This window comes from Monodon monoceros, unplaced genomic scaffold (assembly GCF_005190385.1).
Source record: "Monodon monoceros isolate NGI ecotype Baffin Bay Population unplaced genomic scaffold, NGI_Narwhal_1 Super_Scaffold_16, whole genome shotgun sequence".
Lineage (NCBI taxonomy): Eukaryota > Metazoa > Chordata > Mammalia > Artiodactyla > Monodontidae > Monodon > Monodon monoceros.
The window spans coordinates 40,053,893-40,070,066 of NW_021703772.1; positions in this window are offsets into that span (position 1 = coordinate 40,053,893).

Consider the following 16,174-nt stretch of genomic DNA (forward strand, 5'->3'; position numbering starts at 1 on the left):
TCTGATATGAATATTACTGCCTCAGCTTTCTTGTCATTTCTGTTTGCATGAAATAACTTTTTCCCATTCTCTCACTTTCAGTCTGTGTGTGTCTTTAGATTTGAAGTGAACCTCTTGTAGGCGGCATATAGATGAGTCTTGTTTCTTCATCCAATCAGCTGTGCTATGTCTTCTGACTGGAGTGTTTAGTCCATTAACATTTAAAGTATTAATTGATTGGTTTGTACATATTACCTTTTTATTACTTGTTTTTCAGATTGTTTTTCTAGTTCTTCTGTGTTTATTTCTTCTTTTTGTTTCTTCATTGTGGGTTGATGATATTCATTTTTGATGATTTGTGGTTACCATTGGATTTATATATGTTGCCCTATAATTATATCAACTTGTTTTAAACTGGTAGTCATTTAAATTCAAATACATTCTCAAAGATCTTCATTCTTTTACTCCCCTCACCCACACTTTGTGTTTTTAGTGTCATACTTTACATTTTCATGTTTATCCCTTAACTATTTAATGTAGTTATAGTTGATTATGCAATTTTTGTCTTTTAATCTCCATACTAGCTTATTTAAGTGATTGGTCCTCAGCCCTTACTATTATTTGGTTTTCCTAGTGAGAGTTTCCCTTACCTATAGATTCTTCTTTTCCACTTAGAGAAATCCCTTTAACATTTCTTTTAGGGTAAGTTTAGTATTGATAAACTCTTAGTTTTCACTTGTCTGAGAAGTTCTTTATCTCTCCTTCTATTCTGAATGATAGCCTTGCTGGGTAAAGTATCCTATGTTGTATGTTTCTCCCTTTCAGCACTTTAAGATATCGTAGCACTATCTTCTGACCTACAAAGTCTGTGCAAAAAAATCAGATGGTAGTCTTATGGGGATTCCCTTGTATATGACTCTTTGTTTTTCTCTTGCTGCCTTTAGAATATTTTATCTTTAACTTTTGCCATTTCAGTTATGATATGTCTTGATGTGTGTCTATTTAGGTTCATCTTGTTTGGCACCTCTGTGCTTCCTGTGCCTGGATATCTATATTCTTCTTCAGGTTTGGGAATTTTACAGCCATATTTCATCAAATACATTTTTGATCCCGTTCTCTCTCTTTTCTCCTACTGGGTCCCCTATAATGCTAATGTTGGTACTCTTAATGTTATCTCAGAGAGCTCTTAAACTGTTCTCATGTTTTTAAATTTGTTTTTCTTTTTGCTGTTCTGATTGATTGAGTTCTATTATTGTATCTTTATATCACATGCATTCTTGTGGTCTGCTATTCATTCCTTCTAGTGTGCTTTTTATTTTAGTTATTGAATTCTTTATTTCTGAGTGGGTCTTTTTATATTTTCTAATAACTTGTTAAAATTCTCACCGTGTTCATATTCTTTTCCTTAATTCAGTAAACATTCTTATAACTAATGCTTTGAATTCTGTATCTGGTAAATTGTTTATTTCTGTTTCATTGTGTGTTTATTCTTGGAGGCATTTTCTCTTGCTCTTTCAACTGAGACCAATTCCTCTGACTTTTCATTTTGCTTAACTTTCTTTGCCTCTATGAATTTAGGTGAAAGTTACCTATTGTGGTCTTGAAAAGGGGTGTCCTTATGTGGGAGCATTCCTATGCAGACTGTGTGTTCCCAATGTCTCTGGGGGGAAAGGTGGATGTGACATGGATGCAAGTCACATCTTTCCTCAGGGTGTGCTGTCAGCTATCACTTTGATAGAAGTTGGGGCTGGAGATGGAGGGGCTAGAGCTGGATCTAGGTGTGAAGCAGGGCTTCCCCTCTGCTCAGTGGCTATCACCACCTTATCAGGGGCAGGATCTGATCCCAAGTTGCTATGACAGAAGTCCTGAGATCCATCTGAAGCTAGATCTGTTCCCTTTAAGTGTGTGTTTTCCCCTCTCCCAGGACCATGACCCTTGCCCTAGAGGTGGGGAGTACTGAAGCAAGGGGGACCCATGTGGGCTCTTGGCACTCATCTGACTCATTATTTCTATCCACTTTCAGTAAACAATCTCCCAAGTCTATCTCTGGTCCCCTGGTCTCCACCTGGGCATCATCTAATTTAGTAAAGCCCCAGACATTCACTGAGAAAGACAAGGATTAAATTTTCAAAATAACTTCCTGAGAAAAAGTTCAGTAACTCTTAAAAACAAGCAAACAAAACTAAACCTCATTCAGATGGGCATAATAAATTGATAGAGTAGAAGGGGCATTTGTGATCAGATTTCCTGAGGTGAGTTCTTTTCCTGTGTCAGTCCCTGTTCTCACCACAGGGAGAAGAATGGAGGGTGCTGCTTCCTTATGTTAGGTATAGATAAATTGGTTTCTATAGGATCACTTAGAGAGTTTGAAATGTTCTCCACTTTGGGGGACATTGTGGACTTGTGTCTGACTCACTACTGAGGATGATAAGGAGATTGAACAGAGGGCTGGGAAGCAACTGCATTCCCACCAGAGGCTGGGCAAGGACTGCAAAAGCTATTCCCATTGATGAGATGTGGGCTTCTCTGGGGAGAAAGATGGCCTGGTACTATGTTAAATCTTGGCCAAGGAGATCTCCAAAAGGGTGAGGAGTCTTCAACAGGGAGAGTCTAGTGTATAGTGGATCACCATATTCAGGGAAACATGAGAATGATGGGTGGCACCAGTGGAAGGATAGACATCTCCTGGCTAGCAGAGTACCATTCACCAGCCATGTGAGAACTTTTATGCTCTATTTTTAGCCACTCTCATGGATCAAAGCTGCAGCTTAAATAGGTGTTGGATACAAAATGGAGGCTGAAAGTTAAAGAAGCCAAACACAGTTCCTTGCCCCAAAGCAGGATGCCAGCCAATTATTGACCATTACTAAGGCAGAGGGTGTGCCTTTCCATTGACTGAAGATTGACTTATTTATTGGACTGGACTTTTAAATGCTGATTTACTTTTTACTGTCTATCTTAAAGTGGCTATGGAACTGTCTGTTGTTTAAGAATGTTCGTGAAGTAATCATGGAGCTTGAAGAGTTTTTCATCTAGTCGCAGGGGAAAAGCTTTCCCCACAAAATGAATTACAAATGGACAATAGAGATAAAAATAAAATTGGACTTTGATGAGATCCCATACATCACATTTATTTCTTGCAGCAGGTACACAGATATTCTTAAAGACAAAAGTTTAACAAAATACCATGCCATGATTTACATGAGTGATTCAAGTAAATCAACATATCTATATTTTTCCATATGATTTAAATATTGACATAGATGAGCATGGTATGTCTAGCAAGTTATAAATACTGTCTAAATTAGCACTGTGTCTCTGTTCGCCACTGTATAATGGTTGAGTTTGTCCTTGCCTGCCTCTAGTTTTATCATTGTTAGGTTTTTGTTGTTGTTCGTTACTTTTTTCTAAGTTTTATGTCTCCTGTGAACACTTAATCTAAGATAGCCTGACATTGCCTTCCTTGTAACACAGGCTAGAACGCCCTTGTTTTATTGGTTTCCTTGCCTCATTCATTTAAATATATGAATATTTAAATTATATCAAATATATCCTTGCTTCATTCATTTAAAATTGCTCTACCTTTTATATCCAATATTAAAAATTAACCTGAAATAATAGATTAATCAACCTATAAGGAGATATTTGAGACGCAGGCATGAATTCTTCCAACTAATTTCCAAGAGGTAGGCAGCCCACCTCCTCAAATAGTTACACCACATTAAACAGTTATAAAAAGTTTTTACTTTGCAATATATATTATAGATATTTAATACATATTTAAACATTTTATACATGTACACACACATATATGTGTGTATATTTGTATGTATATAGAGAAATTATAGTCTGTATTCTAATACTTAAGATAAGAATCTCTAAACATAAACTTCTGAAGTTTCAGCATTCTATGTTATATACTCACAATATTGATCACTGAAAAAATATTAATAAGAACAGACCTCATATGTAACATCTATTGCAGTCTTTTGCAAGATGTAGACTATTATACCATATAGTGTTTTGAAATTCTGCTATAAAATACTTATTTGAGGCATTTAAAGTGACTAGAGCATAGATTGGAAAAGAAAAATCTAGATTCTACATGGTTAGGAGGGGGAAAAGTGTCAAAATTCATGATTTTTTAATTCATCTTTTATAAAATTGAGGAAAAAATCTTTTAAAAATGTAAATAAGAACTCCTATTATTCTATGGAAGTATATCCACACAAAAGTGATTTGCCCAACATATTTTTTAAACCCTATGTACAAATAGCCAACTTTTCATCCTCACAGAAATGTTACAATATATAATTTGAAATTCTCCTACTGTGTAAGTAGGAAATTTAGTAAACAAGAATAAAAACATATTTCACTGAACTTGTGTGCTATTTTACTATCATATAAATTGTGGTAAAAAAGCAAACTCAATAGAATAATTCAGAGACACTACTGTAACTACTTAAATTCATTTCAAATGAAAATGAGAATGGAATATTCCTTTAATAAATTTGCTAGTATTTACAGTGCTATGTAATATCTCAATTGATAATTCTTCTCATTTCTGTTTTTATGGTAGAACAGCTTAAACACATTCAAATAAATTGGTATTTTTCTAAATTAGTTTTTATGGAAAACTAAAAAATACATACTTATCAGGAATAGCAAGTTAGTATATAAAATAAAATTATAGGAAGTGGGAGATTGAATTTAAGGACTATTTTTTTCAGACTGTTTCTTTTTATTTTCCTCCTTTGTTCCTCACATCCTGACATACACACTGGGCCTTCAGTCAATGAGGCTTAGAAGGGATTTCTTAGATGAAAAAGAGATCTATGCATTAGCTTTAATTTTATCTCTAGTGCACTGATCTCCAGAACAAATATTAACTCCTTTGGAGATAACAAGCATATGAAAAGAAAACCCTTCTAAATTATATTATGTACTCACAATTTTTAATAAGACTGTGTGAAAAGTTAGAAACACATCACATTACAGAATGACAGGCATATTTACACCAGTTTTCTTGGGAGAATCTCATTTTAAAGTTGTGGTTTTTTATTTTAGTTACTGCTCCTGAAATTCATGTGCAAAGTTTAAATTTGACCCAAACATCACATATACAGAACAGCATGTATTTTGTGCAAAATATTTTTGCAGTTACTATTTTCTGGCATCAAACAACAAAACAATGTAAAATCAACTATTTTGTCCTTCTGCCTCCATGGGATGCAAATATTTTGCAAGTGTTCATATACACACAAACACAGATTGAGATTATAAGAATGTATTTCTGTATTTTATTTCAGCCAATATTGTACTATTTTATTAAAATTAATATAAACACTAGATCAGTAATTAATGAACTTTCTGAATATTTGCAGTTTTATTGCTTGACTTTTCATGGGTCAGACCTCTGAAAAAAAACAATATTGAGTAGAATGAGATAAAGATGGAGGTAAAAGTTGTATTTATTTAGGCAAATTTTTAGATGTGGTTAGATATTTTGTATTTATTTCAAATTATTGTAGGTGGTCAGATATTTAATTAATTGATGTCATTTATTCATTACCTTGAATTATTTGTTAAGTACCTATTCTGGCAATAGAGCTGACCCTACAGACATGAAGGTGGACACAATATGTAATCTCAGGTCCATGGAACTGTTAGTAGGCTTGTTCCAAATAATTGTAATCCAGTTTGATACCTGTTGCCATGAGGAGAGCACAGGGTGTTATATGAACATACAAGAGCTCACTACCATGTGGAACAAGCATCTGGAAATCTGACTAAAATGTTCACTTTCACTTTGGATGTTTTGATGGTATGTAGACATTTCTACTTTCAGTATATTCATGACAGCTGTGCTTTCTTTCCTGTAATCTCTAGAGATTTCTCAAAAATATGTTGAATTTTGTGTAATGTTAGTGATAAACCTTATTGCTTATTCAGCATTTATAATGTTTTTATAAAAGATTGTCTGTATTCAAGTGGAGAGTTCTAATGAGGCTCACTAACATCAATTGGAAAGTTCATATAAAGTCAGAAGGAAAGAATTAAGTTAATTTCTTGCTAACAATCTGACAGATTCAATAAGAACTGAGACCCTTTCAAGAGAAAGTAAAAGTGCCAAGTTTCTAAACAGTTTGAGTAAACAAGAATTTCAGGTATGCTAATTTGGAATTGCAATACACTATTTGCTCATTGGCTGTGCCAGCCTGTGTAATTCAATGTCTTCTAATTAAGGTTTTAGAAGAATGTTATGGCAGTTGTTTCAATAAATTTTCTTTAAAATTTCTATGCTTATCATAATTCTCGAAGCATTTTATAATAACCATCAGTGATTGGGAAATGATGAATAATATAATTGTATAGTAAGACCTAACATTTACTGAGTATTCACCTTGTGTCGAGAACTACTTTAAGTGCTCTAGACCACTAACTCACTGAAGTCTTATGACAATGCTGCAAAGGAGGAGATATAGATTGCATCCCCATTTTACAGACAAGGAAACTGAGGCACAGAATGATTAGTATTCTTTTCAGTGTCACAGAGCTAGTAAGTGACTGAACTAAATCAAACCGAGCGAGTCTTGCTTCAGAGGATACACTTGCTAACCACACTGCCTCTAATTTGCTTCATAAGAATATTTCCATTTCCTTAATTTATTATTTGAGGTTACAATACAATCATATTTTTGCTACATTTGACATTACATTAGTACAGTTTTAAAACATTGCAAGTTTGGTACCAATATCAATAAATAGAGGAATAAAATTCAATCAAAATGTAGATAAAAGTATTAAGGGAATAGAGAATTAAAGATACCTAAATTTTTTTTTTTTTTTTTTTTTTTTTGCGTTACGCGGGCCTCTCACTGTTGTGGCCTCTCCCGTTGCGGAGCACAGGCTCCGGACGTGCAGGCCCAGCAGCCATGGCTCACGGGCCCAGCCGCTGTGAGGCATGTGGGATCTTCCCAGACCGGGGCACGAATCCATGTCCCCTGCATCGGCAGACGGACTCTCAACCACTGTGCCATCAGGGAAGCCCCTGCCAAATACTTTTACAGTATACTATTTTACCTTATCTTTGTAGATTTTTTTAAATTTTAGTAAAAGATTTGGTGTTGAAGGCATTAATCATGGTAAGTACACTGCTTTTCTAAGCTAGTATGGTGCCCGTGTGCAAAAAATCTTACACAATCTAGAATTCTTTCTATCCAGACTGACATATGCATCTATTTATTAATAGGAATCTGTTTCTAAACAAATTATTATAATTCAATTAATTCTAATCATTATAACTCAATTTAAGTCTTTTCACAGAATTTCTTATTTTTCCCATTTCTGGTTGATCTAAAGTTATTATCTATGGTTATTCACATCATTTAAAATTGTGCTCTAGGGCTTCCCTGGTGGCGCAGTGGTTGAGAGTCCACCTGCTGATGCAGGGGACACGGGTTCGTGCCCCGGTCCGGGGAGATCCCACATGCTGCGGAGCGGCTGGGCCTGTGAGTCAGCTGAGCCTGCGCATCCGGAGCCTGTGCTCCACAACGGGAGAGGCCACAACAGTGAGAGGCCCGCGTACACACACACAAAAAAATAAATAAAATAAAATTGTGCTCTGGATTTCATATAGTTTGCACATTAATCCTATTTTTTATTGTTTCACAATCTTCAATATGGCAGACTTTGGATAGTATATCTTCCCTTTTGCTAAATATGTCCATACAACTTGAATTGTGCAAGTATAAGCCCATTTTTTCATAACCAATTTCTAGGATTTAATTGCCACTTCTTGAACTAACCGTTGATTGTAAGCACACCAATGAGTTAATGAGTTACTGCACTAAAACTAGACATTGTAAAACCCATTGTTCATGTCTAATATGTCTCACTACTAAAGACACAATTTGCTAGACACAGTCCTGAGTATTGGCTAGACCCTCCCTCTGTAATTAAGACACTTAAATTTCAGGGAATTGTCGACAAAGAGCAGTGCTATCTTGGATACCCAATGAAGTAGTTATGTATAAAATTCATTTTCTGGTCTATAAAATGAAATTTTAAAATAGACTTTGTCTCAAGCACACTAGGAGAAATGGATAAACATAAGTAAAATATTTGGAACAAGATATGAGGGAAGAGAAATTCCTAGTACTTACAGATTCAGTTATATGAAAATGTGCATTTAACTTTTTTCTATTTTCTGTGTTTTAAGCCTTATACCAGCTCATTTAACACTCATGCTAGCGAATGTGTATTTTAGTCACTATTCTGAATGCCTATGTGCTTGTGACTATAAGCAGGTAAAATTAATGAGTAAAACTTTAAGCTCTGTTAACTTTTGTTAGGACTGTCTTCTTCTGCACTGAACCATGTTCAGTTTACAGAAGTGTCTAAAAATACAAGGAGAAATCACTTCACATGGCTTTCCTATAGGTCTTCATTCATCTTCTAAAAATTAGAAAGATAATTTTAATTTTTGTATTCTTTCTCCATAGAAAAGATCCTTTCTATGCATAATAAACATATATATATATTATTATATAGAATTATCCTTTATATAATTTTTATCTATAATTATGCTGTATGTAAGTATGCTTTATTACCGCATCTATGTCTAGCTCCTGTCTCTTTATGGATCAGGTCAGTAGGGTGAGCAATACCCATGGTACCCAAACTAGTAGAAACATATTATCTGCTCTAAATCTAAAATCTTATTACCTACTCTTCTATTTTTATATTTTGTATATGTTGTAGTCTGACTACAACACTATTATTGCAAATACTTCATAGGTATTATGATTGAAAGACACAGATGAAATAATGAAAGAATATTCATGATCGCAAACAGATGTGAATCCAGTATTATTGCTGTTTATAATTTCAGTTTGATATGACATAATCGATGTCTGAAAAAAAATGTTTAAAAAAAAATACCTAAGGCTTTTACTAGACGTTTAGTAGACAAAAGGAGTGGGAAAAAAAAAGATTGTTGAAAAAGAAAAAAGCAGAAGGAAGAGAAGTAAAAATAAAAGAGGGAAAGAAAGAAAACAAAATGGTATATGGTAAGAAAGCTAATGGAACATCAATTTTATTAATTATTGATTACAAGGTCCTCACAACTATGTCTAATAATTACTAAAATTGAGATGCCATACTATCTTGTTGGTCTTTACTTCTTTGTTAGTTAATAAGGATATACATTAGTTATGTTTTTATCTGGACTGAAAGGAGCAGAAATTATTTATACATTCTTCATTTTAAAATATTTTAAAATTGATGATTATGTGCTCATTAAAAAACTAGATTGCCCTTCTAGTCATTCTTACAGTCTTGTTTATATTAGGTGGAATTTTCTTTGGTAAGTATAATCCATTAAGGCATTGTGGAAAGAGATTATATTTCTGTCATCTTAAAAAGTTATGTCACTCATTTGATTCAGGGAAAAATTTGTCATATTGGGTTAGTTTTGCAAAAGGAGTGTTATTGATTGTGTGTTAATAAAGATGGATAAAATCTCCAATTTGAGCATACTGAATTCTTTAAAGATATACTATTATTCCTCTATAGTGTGTTCCATGTGTCAGATTGAACATGATTTTAACAAAACATAAAGGAATATAAGAGGGCTGGAGGTTAAGTAGCTGGTTCATGCCCTGGCAGATTCTTCTGATTGAGAAGTAGAATTTGATTGCTTCTCTCTTAGAAAGGGCAAGATTTAATTACTAACATTTATTATTATGTTCTCCATACAACCCTATACCTCACAGAATGTGAGAGATCTGAAATAAATTTACCACACTGATTTGACCCATATCCTTGAGGTGGTTATCAGGAGAGCTTTTAACTCCACTAGGGGGCAATTTCATATTAGATATTTGCTATTTCTCACTCCCAGTAAAGAAACCTCTTAAATATCAGCCTGGAATTACTGACAGACAAAGTGAATTTTGAAGGTGTAAAATCTGATGTCTTATATCAGCGTAAGCCTTAAATATATTTCAGTACGAGGCAGTCTTTTAGAGCCAACAGGGGTAGGAAAGCTAGCATCTGTAGAAACATTCTAGGAGGAGATTGCTTTCTAGAAAGCAGGAAGGAAAAGATAATTTTGTCATGAAGAGAAGGGGACTTAATAAAGGCTAGGCTTTTTGAGGGGGGCTCAGTTTTTATTACTTTGAACGATGCTTTAATTTTAGAAGCCTATAATATGGAGCCAAAAAAGGCCTAAGGGAATTTTTATGGTAACATTTTCTTATATAAATGATGACACCAGTTGATCTACTTGTTTGATTCTAACACATTTCTTTATGAAACAGTCTTTTGAACAATAACAATGCCTCAGCAGGCTCCATGAAATTTTTACAAAGGAAAAGAAAAGGAAGTTTCATGATTTTAAGCACTGTTTTGTTATGAATCAAGGTACTTTCAAAAACCCATGGAGTGTATTCAACCTGCATCTGTATTTGCCTGGCATTTAGTAACAACAGGCCTGTGGAGCCTTTCTTACATAGAAACCCCAGCTTCTCTCTTTAAGATCATAGAATTTCACCACTATTATCAAAATCTCACCACCAATTGCCTAATCCTTCATTTCATGGTGACACAGGTTTGGTTATAGGGAGTCAAGAGGCGTTCTTTTTAGGAAGAAAAAGAAAAAGGAAAAAAAAGGCAGATTTACATGCAAACATAAACATATGCATAAATGCACACACATTTACACATATATCAAAAGGAAGGAAAGCTACATACTCATACATTCTATGTGCTTTTACTTATAGCAAAATAAAATGTTTGCAGTCAATTTTCTTCATTTTTAGTGTCAAACCAAGTTCAAATTAACTCATTTTCAATCACATTTAGTTTAATATAATTATCCTGTTTCTTTCTGTGGTGTATAAATTTGCTTTCTCTTAACCCCAAAATAATTATCTATGAAATCATTGGAATCTGACACTTGGCACTACTGCAATCTCTACTTACATAACCAAGCAAAATTGCTAATAAAATGAGTTTAAATTTCAGGCACTTATTTTTATTTAAATGTTATCAATTGCAAAAAAAGATTGCTAGATTGGTTACAGGTAATGTTTGATAAACTGATAGATTAATAGATTGCTCATTATGGAAAATGTATATGAAAGCATGATTAAATTATATTTTGTTTATTTGGGTTACCTTATAGAGATAATTGTAATTGAAATGCTCATTGTGCTACAGTGTATGTAAAACACAAAGAATAATGTTTTTTTGAGTGTGTTCGAAAAGCAACCTGGGAAAATTTTGGTTGGCACTTGCTTATCAATTTATTGAGGAATATTTGTCTTGGATTGTAGGAGGTCAGGAAATCTGTCAATTACTTTCGTTGGCAACAGAGTCACTAGTAAATAGATATACGTAACCTCATTTGGCTTTTCTGAATAAAGTGTCTACCTAAGAGTGTGAGTATATATATATATATATATATATATATATATATATATATATATATATAAAAAATCCTGATCATGAATGTGATAAATAGCCATTATAAAAAGTTCAACAATAAGTGAAAACATGAAAGAGAAAATAGCCATTATTTATTTTAGAAACTATATGCCATTATATAACAACTTCTTTTTAATGCATGCGAATGAAACAGTCTATCAAATTCTAATTACCAGCAAGGATGGTGAAATTGTGATAATCTCCTCTAGATTATATATGTACATATAGTAAGATTTTTAAACAGATATCATACTGTACATATAACTATATTACATGTCATCAAAAAATCTTATACGTCAGCACTTTAATTCACTGTAGACCATAATTCAATAAACCATAATGTAGTTATTAGTAAAATATCAAAAGACATTATGAAGATTAAATAAAAATAATATGTGTGAAAGAGCTTTACAAACAAAGGTATTATTAAACTTCTTGAGGTTAAAGCCATTACTAATTCATCTGTGTATGCCAGAACCCAAGGCAGGGGCTGGCATATAGTACACATTCATAAAGAGTTTGCTGCTGTAACATACTGAGGATTTTAGTGGAGAGCGTATCAATTCTCTGAGATAATAAACAATAATGTTTAAAAGCCCAGAACTTGGACCTTTCAACAAGGAACGCTTAGATTTGTGGATCGAAAGTAGAATAAGACTGAGTAGAAACATTAAAAAATGAGATGAACATTATACATTTCCACTGGTGTAAGTCAGAATTCGAAAATCTGATTTAAGACTTACGAAAGACATTTATACTGTTTGGATATGGTTAAGAAATAGAGGTGCAGAGCTCAACAGTAATGATTTTCCACGGAAACAGATGCACGCTAAAGGCTGTTAAGTATCAGTCCGTTGTATGTGTAAAGGACACAGCCAACTTTTGAAGAATTGGGCAGTGAAAGTATTTTCCTTCTATATTATTGTCCAGGGACCTTCTGAAATTCAACCAGGGCAAATATAGTAGGAATGCTTCACTTGGGTGATCATTTGTGCTCATCAAATTTTAGTAGATATGAAACTTTTTAATAGTTATTAAAATAAACACATGGAAGTTAAACATTCATACAAAAAGCAAGTTAGTGCCTTAGAAAATATTAGGTTAGACATTGGTTTCAGCTTGAAGAATTAGAAGTGCCGATAGCAGTGAAATATCATATAAAGAAACTTCTACACATATTGAGAAATAATATCTATTGTAAGTAAATCACTTTATTTCATTGGCCATCTGTAGGAGATAATCACAATTTTATAATCACAATTTTACCATCCATGATGGTAATTAGAATTTGGTAGAGTGTTTTTCTCATAGTTATTTGCATTTTCACTTAGGTTGAGTAGTTTCCCTCCTCCCCTCCCCCCAGGAAAAAAAAATAACTATAATTTACATATTAGTTTGGGATAGATTTGACCTCATGAACTTATCAAATTCAATTTGAATTCCTTAAATCTGGGCCCAATATATTGATTTAGTTTGTTTCTTAAAGAATTTCTTTCTTTTTTTTTTTTAACATCTTTATTGGAGTATAATTGCTTTACAATGGTGTGTTAGTTTCTGCTTTATAACAAAGTGAATCAGTTATACATATACATATGTTATACATATACATATGTTCCCATATCTCTTCCCTCTTGTGTCTCCCTCCCACCCTCCCTATCCAACCCCTCTAAGTGGTCACAAACCACCGAGCTGATCTCCCTGTGCTATGCGGCTGCTTCCCACTAGCTATCTATTTTACGTTTGGTAGTGTATTTCTTAAATAGCAGTTTTAGGTTCACAGCAAAATTGAGAGGAAGGTACAGAGAGTTCCTTTACACTCCCTACCCCACACATGCATAGCTTCCCCCATTATCAACATCCCCACCAGAGTAGTACATTTGTTACAATTAATGAATTTACATTGACACATCATAATCTCCTAAAGTCCATAGTTTACATTAGGCTTCTCTCTTTCCCAAATATTTTCAAATAATAATTTAATAACAGTACATGTATACAACACCTAAATTTTTTTAAGGTGTAAGAATTTTAACAGTGAATAAAAGAAGACAGAATCAAAATGATGAAGAAACAAACTGGAGAAATGAAAGGTTGATACATGAACAGTTAAGGACAGCTGCAATGGGAGAGTGGCTCTGGGAATGCCCCAAATCAAAGTCAACATGTCAAGAGAAGTCAAAGGGATCTCTGGGGAAAATTATCCTAAGTTTGTATATTATGAAAATTTATATAGTTAATTGATGGAACTAAATATAAAATATTTCTGGTAAAGTCAGGGAGAAAGAAAACTGTAAACAGTAGTGTAAGTGATATTTTTAGTTTCTAATGATAAGGAGTAATGGATTTATTCAATCTAGTTATTATCTCATCCATTCAGAGGTGTTCATGGTGTATGTGACAGCCATCCTATTAATTTTACCCTAGCTGCAACATAGAGGTTTAATTAGATTTCATCTCTTAAAGACTTTCTCATTTTATCTTTTATTGTTAGGTTGAGAAGTGGTTGCCTGTGCCACCATGTATAGTATCATACAAAGTAGTTTCACTGCCCTAAAAATCCTCTGTGCTCTACCTATTTATCACACCCTTCTCCCTTAGTCCTGTAAACCACTGATCTTTTTTACTGTCTCCATAGCTTTGCCTTTTCCAGAAAGTCATATACTTGGAATCATACATTATGTAGATTTTCAGACTGGCTTCTTTCACTCACTAATATATATTTGTTTCCTCCATGTCTTTTCATGACTTGACAGCTCATTTCTTTTTAGTGCAGAATAATATTACATTATTTGCATATACAGAAGTTTTATTTAGACATTCACCTACTGAAGGACATTTTGGTAACTTCCAAGATTTGGCAATTGTGAATAACGCTGCTATAAACACCCATGTGCAGATTTTTGTATGGATGTAAATCTTCAGTTTCTTTGAGTAAATGACAAGGAGAGGGATCACTGGATCGTATGGTAAGAGTATGTTTAATTTTGTGAGAAACCACCAAACTCTGCCAGGGTGGTTGTACAATTTTGCATTCCCACCAGGAGCGAATGAGAGTTCCTCTTGCTCCACATCGTTATCTGCAGTGTTGTTGGTGCCTGCAGTTGTCAGTGTAGTGGTGCCTCATTGTTTTAATTCTCATTTCCCTGATTACATATGATGTTGAGCATCTTTTCATATTCTTATATGCCAGTTGTATATCTTCTATGATGACATATCCATGAAGATCTTTGGCCCATTTTTTAACTAGCTCGTTGGTTTTCTTATTGTTGAGCTTTTTTTTTTTTAAACATCTTTATTGGAGTATAATTGCTTTACAATTGTGTGTTAGTTTCTGCTTTATAGCAAACTGAATCAGCTATACATATGCATATACATATATTCCCATATCTCCTCCCTCTTTTGTCTCCCTCCCACCCTCCCTATCCCACCCCTCTAGGTGTTCAAAGAGCACGGAGCTGATCTCCCTGTGCTATGTGGCTGCTTCCTACTAGCTATCTATTTTACATTTGGTAGTGTATATATGTCCACGCCAATCTCTCACTTCATCCCAGCTTACCCTTCCCCCTTCCCGTGTCATCAAGTCCATTCGCTATGTCTGCATCTTTATTCCTGTCTTGCCCCTAGGTTTTTCAGAATCATTTTTTTTTAGATTCCATATATATGTGTTGGTGTACAGTATTTCTTTTCCTCTTTCTGACTTCACTCTGTATGACATACTCTAGGTCCATCCACCTCACTACAAATAACTCAATTTCATTTCTTTTTATAACTGAGTAATATTCTCTTGTAAATATGTGCCACATCTTCTTTATCCATTCATCTGTCAGTGGACACTTAAGTTGCTTCCATGTCCTGGCTGTTGTAAATAGAGCTGCAATGAATATTGTGGTACATGACTTTTTTGAATTATGGATTTCTCAGGGTATATGCCCAGTAGTAGGATTGCTGGGTCGTATGGTAGTTCTATTTTAATTTTTTTAAGGAACCTCCATACTGTTCTCCATAGTGGCTGTATCAATTTACATTCCCACCAACCGTGCAATAGGGTTTTCCTTATCTCCACACTCTCTCCAGCATTTATTGTTTGTAGGTTTGTTGATGATGGTCATTCTGACTGGTGTGAGGTGATACCTCATTGTAGTTTTGATTTGCATTTCTCTAACGATTAGTGATGTTGAGCATTCTTTCACGTGTTTGTTGGCAATCTGTATATCTTCTTTGGAGAAATGTCTATTTAGGTCTTCTGCTCACTTTTGGATTGGATTGTTTGTTTTTTTGATGTGGAGCTGCATCAGCTGCTTATATATTTTTGAGATTAATCCTTTCTCAGTTGCTTCATTTGCAAATATTTTCTCCCATTCTGAGGCTTGTCTTTTCGTCTTCTTTATGTTTTCCTTTGCTGTGCAAAACCTTTTAAGATTCATTAGGTCCCATTTGTTTATTTTTCTTTTTTTTTTTCCATTTCTCTAGGAGGTGGGTCAAAAATGATCTTGCTGTGATTTGTGGTATACAGTGTTCTGCCTATGTTTTCCTCTAAGTGTTTTATAGTGTCTGGACTTACGTCTTTAATCCATTTTGAGTTTATTTTTGTGTATGGTATTAGGGAGTGTTCTAATTTCATTCTTTTACATGTAGCTGTCCAGTTTTCCCAGCACCACTTATTGAAGAGACTGTCTTTTCTCCATTGTATATTCTTGCCTCCTGT